Source organism: Pristis pectinata, chromosome 6 (genome assembly GCF_009764475.1).
Source record: "Pristis pectinata isolate sPriPec2 chromosome 6, sPriPec2.1.pri, whole genome shotgun sequence".
NCBI classification, from domain to species: domain Eukaryota; kingdom Metazoa; phylum Chordata; class Chondrichthyes; order Rhinopristiformes; family Pristidae; genus Pristis; species Pristis pectinata.
The window spans coordinates 22296031-22314748 of NC_067410.1; the positions used below are offsets into that span (position 1 = coordinate 22296031).

General features: G+C 40.8%; 1 protein-coding gene across 8 annotated transcripts in view; it reads right to left on the reverse strand.

The window, feature by feature from the left end:
* Window positions 1–18718, reverse strand: part of wnk2 (WNK lysine deficient protein kinase 2) — a 148581-nt gene that overhangs the window by 128615 nt on the left and 1248 nt on the right. The gene's annotated exons all lie outside the window — the stretch shown is intronic.

Consider the following 18718-nt stretch of genomic DNA (forward strand, 5'->3'; position numbering starts at 1 on the left):
GGTTACCAAAGGGAGATGGGAATGAGATTAGCCAGATTCTTATTAAAGGGAGTAGCAGGATCAAGGAGCCAAGTGGCTTACTCTTGTTTCTAATTGTGTGTATGTATGTATGTTCAGAGAATTCCCAAATACCACATAGAGAGTGCCATGCCATTTCAAGTACCCAATGGCTAAAAATGCACCCCCCCCCCAAAGTAATTCTTTGAAATGCTAATTAATGATGTAATCAAGGCTCTGGCCTATGAGTAAGGTCTTGTTTCTGTTTACAAGGATTATTCTCTTGGTTTTAGTCTGCACCATCTCAAATGCAAGAACATTGAAGGCACTATGCAAGGATTGTCCACAGCATTGTTAAAATTTTACCATTTCGTCTTTTGCCATTTTTGCAATGTTCCTCAACATTATGTTGATTTTGATAACTGCTGTTTTACATTGGACTGTGCACAAATTTAGAACTCTTAAATCTCTGCATTTCCAAATTTCCAGAAAAGCATTTGATAAGGTACCACACCATAAGTAAAAGCTTTATGTAGGAAGAAACATCTTGACATGCATTTAAGATTGGCTCACTACAGGAAATAGAGTCGACACAAATGTGTCTTTTTCTGGTTGTCAAGATGCAATTAGCAGCATGCCATAGGGATCAGTGATAGGACTTCACCCTTTTACCATTTATACACATGACCTGGTTATGAAGGCACCCAAGGTATGGTTGCTAAATTTGCTGTTGACACAAATGAGGAAAGTTAGTTGTGAAGACAACACAAGGAATACAGACATGTTAAGTGGCCAAAGATCTGACAAAGGAAGTACAATGTGAGAAAATGTGAAATTGTCCATTTTGGCAAGGAAAATAAAAACACCACCTAAATGGTCAGAGACTCTAAAATCTGGGTGTCCAGTGCATGTAGGTACTGCAAGTTATTAGGAAAGCTAACAGAATCCTCATTTGTATATGGCACTGAGACACCACATCTGGAGAAGTATGTTTAGTAAAGTTCTTCTTATTCAAGGAAGAATGCAAATGTATTGGAAACAACGTAGAGGATGTTTACTAGACAGTTACTGATATGGACAGGTTGTCTTAAGAGATTGAGCAGACTAGGCTTTTATCTACTGGAGCTTAGACGAGGGGACTTGACTAAAATGTACAAGATCCTGATAGAACTTGGCAGGATGGATGTGGAAAGGATTTCCTCGTGGGAGATTACAGAATGAGGAGGTCATAGTTTTAAAAAAGAAATCAGGGGTCACTCATTGAAACAAAATTCTTTCTTGGTAGCAAGTTTTTGAGGAAGTCTTGGAATATTTTTAAGGCAGTGGCAAAAGGGTGAAAGGTTGCTGGAAGTAGGCAGCAATGAGGAGTTGGGATTAGAAATCAGATCAACCATGATTTTATTGAATGGCAGAACAGGCTCAAGAGGATGAATGGCATATTCCCTCTCCTACACTATTTTCATATTGTTTGTATATAAATGTCATTAGCTACTGTTCAGCCTATCCTATCCCTATTTATTTATCCTTCAATTTCTGGCTTGCCTCCATTGATTCAACTAGCCTTTTGGGCTTGGCAGCAGTGACCCTCTCACTCAGTCTTTCCAAACCATTACCCATTTTTTTTATAGTCTCAGTTAATTTGGTTTTACATTTTCATCCAAATTTTGCTTTGAAATTAGTTGGCCAATTCTGTATGAAAATTCCCTTTGGAAGTCTGAGTGCACAACTTGAGTTTACTACTGTCAATTTTGGTTAACATGACCCTAAAGAAATTAAAATGGCTTCTTCCCTTTTGTTAAAATGTTATCAGAAATTTGGGTTATCTGTATAATCAGTTCGATTGTTGTCTGGCAAAGAATTCAGCACAAGCACATTCAAAATTGATGATCAATTCCAGATTTCACTTTCACACCATAACTTGCTTTGTAAAGATTCAGCCCAAGATAATGGAGCAGTCTCTGAAGCTTACTAACTTCCAAAAGCAGTCTAAATATATCTGTATTTCACTTCCATATAATGGAGTTATTTTACTGATTAACATACTGACAATGACATTGCTTGCTAGAAAAAGACAAGAGCTGAGAAATAACAAAAGCACCACCCGTAACATTGTGTGATTTGGGGATTTGTTTTTGCATCTTGATTTTAAAGCAATTCCCAAAATGTCCTCCAGGTGACTTCTCACCCTCCTCACATTTAAATAGGATAACTCACTGTTAGTTATTTCACATTTTCCAGATACCAAATGCGTAAAATGAGATGACAGTATAAAAAGGATCACTGTGCTCATTATAGGCAAAACAATTAAAAGATTTTTGTTGCAACTTCATTGCAGCATGGCCAGTTAAAATGTATTTAAAATGTGTGCAACTCACCATGTCATCTAATGGCAGTACGAAGATGTACACTGCAGCTTTTTAGTGAGTTTCACTATTGGAAGCCATCTACCACCTATAGTTTCTTGGGCACAGACATCAAAAAAGTGTTCTGTGCACCACTAGATGTGGTATTGCATGTTTCAAAACATCCTCTTTTTAGGCAGTCCCTCTAGATTGAGGAAAACTTGCTTTAACTTTGTTTCATGGGTTCTGAGGTGGCTGATGAAGCCAATGTGGAAACTGCAGTCTTCTGAAGATAGGCAAGTGGTGTCTGATAAGGCAAGCAGGTGGATAGTTTGTAAGGTGGCAAGTAGGTTCCACCACTTACACAGGGGGTGTGTTCCCAATCCATGGCCTCAAGGTTCTCAATACCAGAGGGACTGTTCCTTCTATACATGAAGCAGTCAGGGACCAAAGATTCCCAGGAGATAACAAAGTTTCTTCAATGCATCTTTGAGAACACCCTTGAATCATTTCCTCTGTCCACATGATAGAGGCAGTTAAGAGCTGGAAAATGTGCTTTTAGACAAGGTTTTCAGGACACTCACTAGTTCTACACATGGAAGCCATGTGCACCAACTAACAACAATCATAGGGTGGAGTAAGAGGGGGGTGTAAAGGGGCTGTCAGATACCAGAATGAAGTACCATTCAATTCAGCCAAGTACTTGTACCATTTCAACTTTCATCATGTTTTGGGTTTCGTTTCAGCGAACTTCAAAGTAGCTAAGTGTTTTTCTTCTCTCTAATCGGGAATAGTGGGGCAAGGCTGTGCAGGTGCGTGATGTAAGCAGGTAGCGTGTGAGCAGTTTAAAAAGACTGCCATAACCAGCGGGCAGCGGAGTGAGAGGTAGCAAAATGACTGGGCTTTGGCTCAACAGGCTTAAGCAGTAAAGGGCGAGGCGAGATCCACTTATCTATCATTCTCTTCAGCATCAAGAGGCGGAAACCATCTGCAACAACACTGGTGAGTAGCTGGTAAGTAAAGGTAAGGTTTACTGTTATTATTATAACTTTTAATTAGACTACAGCTAGTTAGGGAAGAAAATAGTTCAGATGGAGGGCAAGGCAATGTGCTGCAGCTGTATGATGTGGGAGCTAGTGGACCTTGCTGTGGACCACGGTGACATCTGCAGTAAGTGCACGAGGCTGAGGAACTTCGGCTCAGAATTGATGAGCTGGAGTTGCAGCTTCAAACACTGTGGAACATCAGGGAGGGAGAGAGCTATGTAAATGCTGTGCATCAGGAGGCAGTCATCCCCCCCACCTTTTTTTTTAGAGCAGGTACTTCTAAGGTCCAGGAGACACAGAGATGGGTGACTGTCAGGGGAAAGAAAGAGAAGGGGAACAGGCAGACAGTGCAGAGGACCCCGGAGGCTGTTCCCCTCAATAACAGGTATTTCACTTTGGATGCTGTTGAGGGGGATGACCTACAGGGGTCAAGTAGCAGAAGTCAGGTCTCTGGCACTGGGACTGGTCCTGCTGCTCAGAAAGGAAGGGAGGAGGAGGGGGGCAATAGTGATAGGGGACTCAATAGTCAGGGGAACAGACAGGAGGTTCTGTGGACGTGAGCAAGAATCCCAGATGGTATGTTGCCTCCCAGGTGCCAGGGTCCAGGACGTCTCTGATCAGGTCCACAGCATTCTTGAGCGGGAGGGAAAGCAGCCAGAAGTCATAGTACATGTTGGTACCAACGACCTAAGTAGAAAGAGGGATGAGGTCCTGCAGAGCGAGTTTAGGGAGCTAGGCAGAAGGCTGAAGAACAGGACCTCAAGGGTAGCAATCTCAGGATTGCTGCCAGTGCCATGTGATAGTGAAGGTAAGAATAGGAGGAAATGGCAGATGAATACATGGCTGAGGAGTTGGTGCAGGGGGCAAGGTTTTAGATTTTTGGATCATTGGGATCTCTTCTGGGGAAGGTGGAACCTGTACAGAATGGACGGGTTACACCTGAACTCGAGGGGGACCAATATCCTTGCAGGCAGGTTTGCTAGTGTGGTTCAGGAGGGTTTATATGAGTTTATGAGGGGGATGGGAACCAGAGGGGTAGGTCAGTGGAAGCAGTGCATGGAGTAAAGTCAGATCTAACAATATAGAGAGGCTTTGAGGAAGGAGAAGCAGAGTATAAAGTATAAAAGTAGTAAGGTGGATGGGCTAAAGTGCATTTACTTAAATGCAAGCATCATCAGGAATAAGGGTGGTGAACTGAGAGCTTGGATAAATACATGGAACTATGATATTGCAGCTCTTGCAGAGACTTGGCTGTCACCAGGGCAGGAATGGATATGAATATTCCTGGATTTCAGTGTTTTAAAAGGGATAGTGGGGGTGGGGGGGGTGAGGAGAAGAGGAGGAGAGGTGACACTACTGGTCAGGGATACTGTTACAGCTGCAGAAAGGGTGGATAATGTAGAAGGATCCTCTCTAGTGTCAGTATGGGTGGAAGTTAGGAACAAGAAAGGAGCAATTACTCTACTGGAAGTATTCTATAGGTCCCCTTGTAGAAGCAAGCATACTGAGCAGATTAGGAGGCAGATTTTGGAAAGGTGCAATAATAATATGGTTACCATAAGAGACTTCAACTTCCCAAATATTGATTGGCACCTGCTTAGTACCAAAGGTTTAGACGGGGCAGAGTTTGTTATGTGTGTCCAGGACAGATTCCTGTCACAGTATATTGACAGGCCGACTAGAGGGAATGCCATATTAGATCTAGTATTAGGTAACGAACTGGGTCAGGTGACAGATTTCTCAGTGGGTGACCATTTGGGGGACAGTGACCACCGCTCCCTAACCTTTAGCATTGTCATGGGCAGGGATAGGAGCAAACAGGAAAATATTTAATTGGGGAAGGGCAAATTATGAGGCTACAAGGCTAGAACTTGTGAGTGTAAATTGTGATGACATTTTTGAAGGGAAATGTACTATGGAGATGTGGTTGTTGTTCAGGGATCTCTCGCAGGATGTTAGGGATAAATTTGTCCCGGTGAGGCAGAGAAGGAATGGCAGGGTGAAGGAACCATGGGTGACAAGAGGTGGAACAACTAGTTAGGAGAAAGAAGGCAGCATATACAAGGTGTAGGCAGCAAGGATCAAATAGGGCTCGAGGGATATAGGGTAGCAAGGAAGAAACTTAAGAAGGGGCTAAGGAGAGCAAGGAGGGGACATGAAAAGGCCTTGACGAGTAGGGTTAAGGAAAACCCCAAGGCTTTTTTCTACATACGTGAAGAGCAGAAGGATGACGAGAGTAAAGGTAGGACCGATTAGAGACAAAGGTGGAAAGATGTGCCCGGAAGCTGTGGAAGTGGGTGAGGTCCACAATGAATACTTCTCCTCAGTATTCACCAAGGAGAGGGGCCTTGACGCTGAGGACAGTGTTGGTAAGGTTAATGTTCTGGAGCACGTAGATATCAAGAGGAAGAATGTGTTGGAGTTGTTCGAAAATATTAGGACAGATAAGTCCCCGGGGCCCGACAGAATATTCCCCAGGCTGCTCCGCGAGCCAAGGGAGGAAATTGCTGAACCGTTGGTTAGGATCTGAGTCCTCGTTGTCCACGCGAATGGTACCGGAGGATTGGAGGGTGGCAAATGTTGTCCCCTTATTCAAAAAAGGTAGTAAGGGATAGTCCGGGGAATTATAGACCAGTGAGCCTTACATCTGTGGTGGGCAAGCTGTTGGAAAGGATTCTTAGAAATAGGATCTACGGGCATTTAGAGAATCATGGTCTGATCAGGGACAGCCAGCATGGCTTTGTGAAGGGAAGATCATGTCTCACAAGCTTGTTAGGGTTCTTTGAGGTGGTGACCAGACAGATTGATGAGGGTAGTGCAGTAGGTGTGGTCCTACATGGATTTTAGTAAGGCATTTGACAAGGTTCCACATGATAGGCTTCTTCAGAAGGTCAGAGGGCATGGCATCCAGGGAGGCTTGACTGTGTGGATTCAGAATTGGCTTGCCTGTAGAAGGCAGAGGGTTGTGATGGAGGGAGTGCATGCAGATTGGAGGGCTGTGACTAGCGGTGTCCCATAAGGATCGGTTCTGGGACCTCCACTTTTCATGATATTTACTAATGACTTGGATGAGGGGGTAGAAGGGTGGGTTGGCAAGTTTGCAGACGACAAAGGTTGGTGGTGTTGTGTACCGTGTGGAGGATTGTCGAATCCTCCACACTGTCCACAACACCACCTGCCAGAATCTCACTGCAACCCCACAGAAGCTGGCAAGCACAGTCCCATGCACTCCCACTGCTTCTCCAACCCCCGGCAAAATCCGCCCCACCCACCCGCCAGACTCTCACTGCAACCCCACAGGAGCCAGGCTGAGAAGTGGCAGACGGAGTTCAATCCAGAGAAGTGCGAGGTGGTACACTTTGGAAGGACAATCTCCAAGGCGGAGTACAAAGTTAATGGCAGGATTCTGGGTAGTGTGGAGGAGCAGAGGGATCTGGAGGTTCATATCCACAGATCCCAAAGTTACCTCACAGGTGGATAGGGTAGTTAAGAAAGTTATGGGATGTTAGCATTCATAAGTCGTGGGATCGAGTTTAAGAGCCGCGAGGTAATGATGCAGCTTTACAAAACTCTGGTTAGACCACACTTCGAGTACTGTCCAGTTCTGGTCGCCTCATTATAGGAAGGATGTGAAAGCTTTGGAAAGGGTGCAGAGGAGATTTACCAGGATGTTGCCTGGTTTAGAGAGTATGCATTATGAGGGGAGACTAAGGGAGCTAGGGCTTTACTTTTTGGAAAGGAGGAAGATGAGAGGAGACATGATAGAGGTATACAAAATATTAAGAGGAATAGATAAAGTAGACAGCCAGCACCTCTTTCCCAGGGCACCAATGCTCAAGACAAGAGGGCATGACTAAGTAATGGGTGGGAAGTTCAAGGGAGATATCAGACGGAGGTTTTTTTTTAAACCCAGAGTGTGGTTGGGACATGGGGTGCACTGCCTGGGGTGGTGGTGGAGGTAGGTACATTGGTCAAATACAAGAGATTGCTAAATAAGCATATGGAGGAATTTAAAATAGAGGGATATGTGGGAGGAAGGGGTTAGATGGTCTTAAGAGAGGATTAAAGGTCAGCACAACATTGTGGGTCGAAGGGCCTGTAGTGTGCTGTATTGTTCTATGATCATAATATCTAAAGTGCAACAATCTGCAGCTGAGGTCAAAACCTTGGGCAGGAACACTGAATAATTTCATAGTAGGCACCCTCCTTGTACAGTCCTCAGGTCAAAGATAATACTTCTACTCAAATTATATGGGTTCTGACACTAAAGGAGGACTTCCAAACTGCGTGCAAATGACAGGACCTGTCCATTGGAGCTGCCTAAGGGTAATTAGGGTTTAAATGATAGAGTTGGCATAGGAGAGGATGCTAATATCTGTTTTACAGTAGATTTGGAGGATTTCGTGGAGATAGCATTGATGCTTTGAGATATTACAGATAATTCACATCTCAAAGTATACAAGAGAACAGAGATCAATTTAGCCAGGTGGACTATGAATTTTGGGCCAGGGAGACCACCTTGATCTTCTTCGAAAACCAAAGACCGTGCTGGTGCACTGAATGCAATGGCAGATTTCATCAATGGCTACCCATTTGTCTTGTTGATTAGGCCACTTCCAAGCTTCCTACTGAAGTGAAGTTCCAGCATTGGGGCAAGATTGAGAAAAAAACTGAAGCAATGTTGCAGCCTTGTTTAACATCATCCTGCACTGGGATTGGGTCAGCTGTCATTAATATCACAGCTTGCATGCCATCATTCAGCAGATGAAAGACGGAGATCAATTTCTCTTGGCAGCCAAATTTGAGAAGGATGCTCCATCAGCATCTTCAACTGATGAAATCAAAGTCCATACATGGTGATTGGTGCATAACTTCACTTGCAGTTGACACATAGGGAAGATCACATCCATTGTCTCTCCAGATTTAGGGGAAAAGCTTTGAGACTACTCACTGGTAAGATGCGGTTGATACATCCTGGTGTCAAACTGCATCTACAGTTACTGGATATGGCTTCAACTCCTTTTTTCATGGTCACGATTACTGTGTCAGACATAACATGTTCTGCTCTTCCCAGATGCAAGAGATGAAGTTGTGAATGTGACTAAAGTTCCTCTCCACAAAGTTTTCAAATTGCTAGTTGCAGACTGTAGAAACCTGATCCAGGCATTTGATCAGAATCAAAAAGTGCAATGTGGTCATAAATTTGGACAGAACTGAATTAGAACCCAATTAAGATATAATATGCTGAGCTGTGAAGAAAGCTATGATTAGTTAACATTTTAGCTCCAAAATTCAACAGCTAGGTTAGCTAAAAACAGATTTGTTCTCTCCAGCCCTCCCCCTTCTCTGCAACTTAAAAGATCATCACTTTTTGTGAAAGCACACAGTCTTCTTCCCAGGAAAAGGGTGCTTAAAACAAGAGGGCACAGGTTTAAGATCAGAGGCAAAAGGTTTAAACCATAGAACCACACAGCACAAAACAGGCCCTTTGGCCCACCATGTTGTGCCGTCCATCAAACCACCCTCACACTATCTAACCCTTTCCTCCCACATATCCCTCTATCTCACATTCCTCCATATGCCTATCCAACAAACCCTTGAACCTGTCCAATGTATCTGCTTCCACCACCACCCCAGGCAGTGCATTCCATGCACCAACCACTCTCTGGGTGAAAAACCTCCCCCTGACATCTCCCCTGAACCTCCCACCCATAACCTTAAAGCCATGCCCTCATCTTAAGCATTGGTGCCCTGGGAAGGAGGCGCTGGCTGTCTACTCTATCTATTCCTCTCAATATTTTATATACCTCTATTATGTCTCCTCTCATCCTCCTCCTTTCCAGTGAATAAAGCCCTAGCACCTTAAGCCTTTGCTCATATTCCATATGCTCTAATCCAGGCAGCATCCTGGTAAATCTCCTCTGCACCCTCTCCAACGCCTCCGCATCCTTCCTATAATGCGACGACCAAAACTGAACAGTACTCTAAGTGTGGTCTAACTAGAGTTTTGTAAAGCTGCATCATCACTTGGCGGCTCTTAAACTCAATCCCACGACTTGTGAAAGCTAACATCCCATAGGCCTTCTTAACTGCTCTATCCACCTGTGAGGCAACTTTCAGTGAACTGTGAATATGAACCCCCAGATCCCTCTGCTCCTCTACACTGCCAAGTACCTTGCCATTTACCCTGTACTCTGCCCTGAAGTTTGTCCTTCCAAAGTGTACCACCTCACACTTCTCCGGATTGAAAAAGGGACATCAGGGGCAGCTTCTGCACACAAAGGGTGGTGCCTGTTTGAAATGAGCTGCCATAAATTGTATTGAGGCAGACACATTAGCAACATTCAAAAGCTATCCAGGTAAGTACATGGATAGGAGGATAAAAGGTTATGGGGCAAAAGACAGGCAGATGGGACTCTCAGTCAGCATGGACAAGTTGGGCTGAAGGTTGTTTCCATGCTGTACAACTATGACTTGTTTCTTTCACAACAGATGTGGCCTGACTTGCTGAATATTTGTCTCCAGTGATAGAAAGAAATTGATTCAGTTCTTTGTTCCAGTTTTGTTCCCTCTGCCCATCACTGAGCCCAATTTGAGGTTCTCTTTCATACCTATATGCTTTAAGACATCATTTAAGCCTCGTGACCAAATCCTGTTCTCTCAACACCTTCCTTTAATTGTTCTTGTAAGTGGTCATTTGGATTCAATCCCTATAAAGCATTAGGAACCCCTGCCCTTAAATTTTGAATTTGCTGACTTCCAAATCAGTACTTTTTCCAAACAGCTCCCTTTCAGTGACTTTTAACCTCTCCCACAAGGCCAAAATGACCTCATTATCCACAAAAGGCATTCTGAACTGAAATCTTTCCAGTTTTTTTCATCTTATATAATTCTGATGCAATACTTCACCAGCACTTGTCCAATATGATTGCACTTGCCATTAACTAAGGCATTTTTGAAAGTATGTACTCGGCAGATTTTCAGTATTTTCTGCAATTCTACTCAAAATTGACCATGGAAGACACGTGTCAACTTAGAACATTAACCTTCAATAAGCATGCACACATGCAAGTTATTAATGGTAGAACATTTGGACAAGCCCTGCTCCAAGTTTTGAGGTTGAGAGCTTCAAGTTCCTAGGAGTGAACATCACCAATAGCCTGTCCTGGTCCAACCACAGACTCTATGGTCAAGAAAGTGCACCAGTGCCTCTAGTTCCTCAGAAGGCTAAAGAAATTTGGCATGTCCCCTTTCACCTCACCAATTTTTTTTATAGATGAACCATAGAAAGCATCCTATACAGATGCATCACAGCTTGGTATAGCAACTGCTCTGCTTGAGACCACAAGAAACTGCAGAGAGTTGTGTACACAGCTCAGCACATCAGGGAAACCAGTCTCCCCTCCATGGACTGTCTATACCTCTCACTGCCTCAGTAAAGCAGTCAACATAATCAAAGACCCCACCCATCCCGGACACTCTTCTTTCACCCCCCCCCCCCCCCATTGGGCAGAAGATACAGAAGCCTGAAAGCACGTACCACCAGGCTCAAGGACTGCTTCTATCATGCCATTTAATATTAGACTATTTAGTCGTCCCCGGTACGATAAGAATGGACTCTAGACCTGGCAATCTACCTCATCATGGCCTTGTATCTTATTGTCTGCCTGCACTGCATTTTCTCTAACTGTAACACTTTATTCTACTTCGTTATTGTTTTCCCTTGTACTACCTCAATGCACTGTGATGAAATTATCTATATGGATGGCATGCAAGACAATTTTTCACTGAACCTCAGTACATGTGACAATAATAACATAACTATTAGTCACATGTACATCAAAACATAGTGAAATACATCTTTTGCGTAGAGCGTTCTGGGGGCAGCCTGCAAGTGTCGCCATGCTTCTGGCGCCAACATAGCATGCCCACAACTTCCTAACCTGTACATCTTTGGAATGTGGGAAGAAACCCACACAGACATGGGTCCTTACAGACAGTGGCTGGAATTGAACCCGGGTCGCTGCTGCTGTAATAGCGTTATGCTAACCGCTACACTACCTTTGAATTTGCTCTGTCCAAACCAATTTATCTTGGCTGAAAAGAATTTAGTACATGGGGAGTGCTATACTGTTAGAGATACCATGCATGCAAAGCTGTCAAGTTAAAACCATACAATCCATTTCAAATCATTAGTCTTTTAATCAATTTAAGCAGCAATCAAATCGCCCCCAAACTCATCTATTTTACCCTAAACCTATGTACATAGTAGTTTTTCTTTAAATTATACACCAAATCATCCTTTAACCTAATATCCTATTTGCCTTCAAAATTTCCTTCATCTTTCAGTGGATATCAACTTCATTATCAAAGAGTGTGCTTAGTGCCTCACAGACTGGCTTGGAACATAAGTTGACAGTTGTCCGAGTTATAACCTTCATGATTAAAAGGATGCCAAGTGTTTTTTTTGAAGTAGAGTTATCTGGTTTTCAATTAACAACATGCAAACACCATACATAAAGGTTAAAGGTGCAATTTAATAGCAGCATAAAAATAATAGCCCAGTTGTGAACAAACCATTTCATTTTGGTTAATAGCTGCCCATGGGCATTTACGTTGCAACTTACTACCATTGAGTGTATAAGCATGCTCTAAAGCAGACTTGGTTTGAATAAGATCACAAGATCACTGAGATGCAGAGCCTAAATCCGGAAGTGCAAGTTAGAACAAAAAAGTTATATACAGAGATCAATATAAAAGATGGAAATAAAGATAACAACAGGAAAAGAAAAGTTAAGTCCCAACAAAATCTTGAATAATAAAGCCTACTGGATTATTACTCAACATGTAGAAGTTCATTTTCAGCACTAGAGTTGTTTGGTAGTAATAAGGAGTCACTTTAAAAATTCACTTACAATCCAAATCACAAACCCCAATCTATTCTGGGACATTTAGTATGTGGCTAATTGGTGAATATCACACCTTTCATGCAACATCAAGTCCTCAGTGGAAAATTTTAGTGAAGCTTATGCAGGAGCATGCAGATCAGACAACACTTCCCAACTACCACATTTTAACACTAGTTTGAAAATATTGGAAGGTGCTGTCTAATTTACTCCATAACAATGACGGGTGGTAGTTTCATTGCTGGTATTACAAAATCCAGGTAAATGATAGCCAGCAAAAGGTCAATAAGTAATTCCAGCAAATCAATGACAAGAAGAGGCTATAAACTCAATTGCCACATGAGATTAACAGAAATCCTCTACCACTATAGCCCAGCCACCCTCTCACACCCAACAATCTAATAATACAAGTTTTCAGAAGGAATCCAGCCCCCACATAAATTTTTAGAATCTTAAATACTTTATCAAAAATTACATTGATCCACATGCATTTAAGGCAACTAATGTCTAAAATGTAGTATCAATGCAAAGCTGTTTCACTTAACAATACAATCATAGTTCAAATGCAAATTAAATTCAGAATCTGTGAGGAAGATAATATTATAAAAATTTAGCATCAATGTGAAGTAGAAACTACTTGGCATCATACAAGCTGAAGTACTGCTTATAATCAAATGTTTTCAGGAGTTCTGGCTTGCAAATCTTGCACATTACCCAGAACACCAGGTGCATTGTTACCACAATCATAAACACTATTAGTCTAATAACTTCAGCCAGCACTAAATGCTCAAGGGAACATTACTTTCCATCTTAGCAATGTGAACTTACTTGCCAGCGGCTCTATTTTTTTGTAAATATATATTTAGTCATAACCTTGTTAGTTTTGCTAAATAACCAAGTGCACAGTATATGTTCAACAATGCCAAGAATTCCTTCTAATATCCTTCTAATATCCAACTAATATCTTTTTGGAAACATGAAGGATCATTCAAACAATTTATTCATGCTGTGATATGTAGATATTTGAGAGCAAGATAAGCTAATCCTTGTTCTATTTTGTGGAACAAAATAATTTTGTGGTTTACCTTCCTTTAACATTCCCAGAAACACTACAAGCTTAACATCTTTAATAAGTTGCCAACTAAGGTTTAGTTATACTTTAGAGAAATAGCAAATCTGGTTCCCAAAACTGGCTCTGATACTTTTAAGAATGGTCACAAAATATGCTTAAGAAATTGTTCCTACTTAATCCATCCCAATCGCCTTTTGATTTACTATATACTCAAAACAAATCAATTAATGGTGCAAGCACCTTTAGCTGTAACCAATGCTTAAATTTTATGCATTTCAGAATGCCAAAGTCATAGATTTCTTCCCTATCATTATCAATAATACTAGTTTGTCTGAATGCTGATTGTGTTTTTGAACACGATCAAAATTTAGGGGAAAGATCCTTTTTATTGCATTTTTACTCCATGTTCACTCCTACAAATTGTTAAAATAACTTAATTGGTTAACTACTGCAGTGGCAGTTCTGATAAGTGGTCAATGATGTGGGAGCTCTCTTCATGGATTTTGCTTCGCCTGATCATCATCTCCAGCATGTTCTGTTGTTCTTCCAGATTTCCAGCATCTGCAGTTCTTTACTTTTCATTTATGCAGAGTCATAAAATGGCAAAGCATTCCAAGACATTTCACGGGATTTTTATCAAACAATAATTCTTGAACCTTAGGGAGAATTTAGAGAAGACAGTCAAAAGCTTGGTCAAAGAGGCAAGTAGGAGCAGGAAAGGTAGAAGCTAAGGGGTTTAGGGATTTCATTCCACAACTTAAAATATTTGGCAGCTGCCACCAACAATACAGCAAGTAAACCTCACTGTGATGATGGGACAAGAACCAGAAAAGTGCCAATGTCTCCATTTTTGGTCTGGAGGCAATTACAGCGATAAAAACAACAAAGGAGGATTTGAAAACAAACAGGAATTTTAAAAATCATAGTAGTGTTTACTCAGAAACACAATCTACTATGGTTCTTGCATCTGAAGACTTGCCATCGAGACTTGCATGAAATTATGGAGGTGAATCCACAGAAGGACAATGACTCAGCTGCTTTCCTATTGAATTTTTCAACATTTTAATGGAAGTACAGATTATGACCAAATGTTTAATATTAGAATAGATCAACTGATGCACTCTTTTCATTTCAGTACACAGTTCAATTGCCAGTAGCACCACTTGGAAGAGGCAAACACTCAAATCTGGTAAGCAATTGTATCAGCTAACTTGAAGAACATAACTAGTTGTCAAGTTGCAGCATATCACTGATGCAGCAAATTACCTCAGCCACCAATGCAACCTGAAAAACTCAATCTAGATCTCAATTTAGAGACAAAGGCAAAAGTACTAATTAAAAATCTTTAATCAGTTTTAAAATTCGTCTCCCAAACTATTGATAGTTGTTTCCTTTGTACTTTCACCTGCAATCCTCATACCAAGGAAAAAAATTTTAAAAGGTAAAGAAAATTCAAATTGGAAAGAACAGAAATATGGTTAAAAGTTTTTAAAACACTGCTCCATGCTATTTCAAATCTTATTGATAAAATACACTGCAAAGAGTAAAAGGGAATAGAATACTGAGTTAGGGTATGTGCTTAGGAAAATTTGTGAAGGCTTTAAAAAGGGAGGTAGGTGAAGAAGTGACATTTATAGAAATTGAGAGAGCATAGGGGAATTTGCGGCATTGAACTAATTTAAGTTTTGGGGGAAAAACATTCTAAACAATGCAATCAATTGTAGTGAGCTCATATAGATTCAGGAAACATTGGTTTGATGGGCAAGTTGAGTTTAGTGAAAAAGAACATACAACCACAACATTGTGCACCAGTTGGCTTTTATAGTGGACTGTGTACTGATACCTGCAGAAAAAGGTGGCTAACTGTAGCTGAGTGGATAGACAGTACAAGAGTTGGTGCTTCACAATTCCAGAAATTGACCAGAACTGTTGTGTACCAGTATGCTTTGAGACAACAAGCTAAGTGCATAAGCTGTGCAACAATGAAGGCACAGAGTCATGGAGACATCTAACCTCCTGTGGCTTATAGCAGTCATACTGTCCTGAAATAGGTTCTTCCTGTTCCAAGAGACTTTTGGAAATACTAATATGCAGAAGTTTGTGCATGTTTACATGTGACATTTTATGTCAATATAGGGATAGCTTGTTTCAACAACTGAAAGCAGATGCAGGGAACTTTTCAGGATTTATTTCCCCAGCTGATATGTACCTTATTGAAGGTTTCAATAACACAAATAAGAATTATATTTACAAAGGTGCATTCAAAAAATTGAATACAAGAAGCTATTTCAGATGCAAAAATAGATATACCCATCATGAACAAGAGCATCTAGACTGCAAAAATACCAACACAATACATCAAGGCATGTTGACAACTGAAAATGTAAATACATATAATGCAACCTTAATTTTTCACCATCTGCTTAATCCTTTTCTTCTTAGCCAAAATAGAAGGTAGCATCCACTCACAATACCAATTATCCAATCCCTTTTACTGGAAAAAAAACTAATTAACACAAACATGGCATTTAGCAGAATAGCACCTGCTTCCTAGGTCAAGTCACTGAAGTAAGGTTTAAGGCTAAACACAGCAATTCCAGCATTAATGATGATTATACCACTTTGTACAGGTTCAACTGCTTTTCAAGAACACTACAGAGCACGAGAAATTCAGAGAAAAAAAGTTTTACTCAAAAGCTTAGAATATTCATGTTTGGATTACTCAGGTCAATTATTCAATAGTGAAAAAAATTAATTATATTTCACTGCAGATATGAAAACAAAGGCACCAACAAGAACTCAAAAAACCATCACTGCTCACGCTTACCAGCCTAACAAATTTGAGTGAAAATTAAAATGCAACACCTACCTAGAGGCAAAATTTAAGTTATATATAAAAATGAATATTAAAATGATGCACTTGCTTACATACATTTCTTCTGATCTTCGTGCAAACCGTTTCCTTGATCACCTATGTCAAACCTCCATAACCTTACAATTTTTCAGTTCATCGTTACATAGTGTCAATAGCTACACAGCATCAAGACGAAGCAGAGATCAGCAAGTACTGAGTAATGATTAAAAGTTCCCTAATTTGGTAAACACTTGTTTTCTAAAACATTTTCAATACCTATTATGGTTAGTCAGCTACAATAATGTGCTATGCATAACTTTAGATCAAGAGATACAAAACTTCTGACTACCTGCCATTACTCAAAATTACAACTCCTGATCACATTCTCTGGGTTAAAACAGCTACCTCATTCCTACACTTCACAGCTCACTGAAGGAGATGGTATGAATGTTAAATCACACCCAGAATCTATGCTGCAGGTTATTCTCCAGAATTGGAGTCTTCAAGAAAAAAAAAGACTAGGGAAGCTGCACTACTTGGATAGCAATCAATTATCTTGGGATCTTTGAGGTTTGTATTGATATCATCCTTTTGCGAATGCACCAAACAGGAAGATTGCAACCACTGAGCCCCAAATTGCTGAATAGTGGCAGCTTTGAAAGATGTGCATGGAACATCCTCGCTCAATTGAAAAACTCATCAGGGCAAGCGAGTACACTCCACAAATCTCCACCTCGGTTTGAGAGGGAATGGAAGAACTAGTTCTGGATCTCGAGAACTTTTTATTAAAAAGCATTAACAGGCAGGGGGGTCTGGAATGCCCAGCCAGGATTAGTAACAGAGGCAGATTCATATGCAACATTCAAAAGAGATGGATATGCATCAGAAAAGAAATTTGCAGGGCTATGGGAGCTTGACTAGATGCACTGTTCTCACATTGTACTAGTATGCACCCAACAGACCAAATAGCCTCCTTTCTAATTACAGCCATTCCATGATGCTTATAGAAGATCAACCCCATCTCCTCACAGGCCTCTTTCCCACCCACCTTTCATGCCATTTAGCATGCTGCTACAAGTACTGTTAATAATCAACACCCCACAAAAAAGTGGAAGAAAATGTTCAACTAGGTATATCCAAAGCCTGTGGCTGGGAGCGCAATAATGTACCAGTTCCCATTCAACCCACTTCAGAACTAACTACATTGTTTAAATTAGAAGACCATATATAATACAGAAAAATAAACACATTGCTTCTGTATTAAATTTGTCGAGATACATATTAAGTCAACACAGCCATAATCATTATACTATGCAACAGCAGATGAAGTGTGCATTGTTACTTCAACAAAGGTGTACAACTCAAAGTAGGAGAGCAAAAGTGGAACTCTGAAGAGATGCATGTTACTTCCTTGTGTGGTAAAGCGATTTATTAAATACTTTAAGAATTCAGTTTACCCAGAGATCAAAAACTCCTACTCTCAAATCTAAAATGGACACAAGGCATAATGGAACAAACTGAAAATAGACTCTTGCAGGAAGGCGAGAAAATATTGTAAATCAATGAAATAAATCCGGACCAACGATTGGAAAGTTCTTCACATTCACCCGAAATATTTTCGTGATTTACACTGATCTCTTGGAAGCTGCAAATGGAATTTCAAGCTTACGTTGCACGTAATCTTAAGAAATTGGAATGTATTACTTATGTAATGCTCCATAATAATCTGGACAGCATCATCGTCACGCGTGTTCTAGAAAACATATCTAATTATGCTTTCAGAATCTGACCAATACCAGTAAAAGAAATGGAAGAACCCTCATGCTTTTACTACAGTATTTCTCTACAAAAGTTTAACACCAATAATTTTAATTGTGTCAATATTCTAAACACAAGAAATTAAATAGGACGGTTTTATTAAACGAATTACCCGCTTATAACGCAACCGAGCAACTACTGCGCATTCTGCTTTTCCCTCTAAAGCGATAAAACCAGAAGAAACTAACCTCATCGCGTCCAACCTGAGATTACGTTCAAAGATACACCACCAATTCATGTACTAGACACATTTTAAACGACGATTTCATTACGATAATTTAGCATTTCTTTCGAACAAAGCACTGAATGCTGTATGGTGCAGTTTAACTTCATTAGGGAGGCAATAAAGAGACTTCAGGTACATTTTCTCTCAGGCTATTGCAATCACTTAAACTTCACGGAGATTAAAGTCAGGGAGCGACTATTGCTCCCGTTTTATATCTGTATTTTACACAGACCCGTGCAAAAAACAAGGCACGATCATGTGGTTTCCCAGATTATTTCTTTTGACGCAAACTTTCCAATCTCAACCCTGCACAACCGATATCGATGCGCATCTATCCGCCGATGCACGAAGCCATTAAGCATATTTATAGGATTGGTGAGATCACCAGGTTGGATTATACAAGTAACAGGTTACTAGAATTTTTAAAAAATTCGTTTGCTATCTGCTCACATATCCG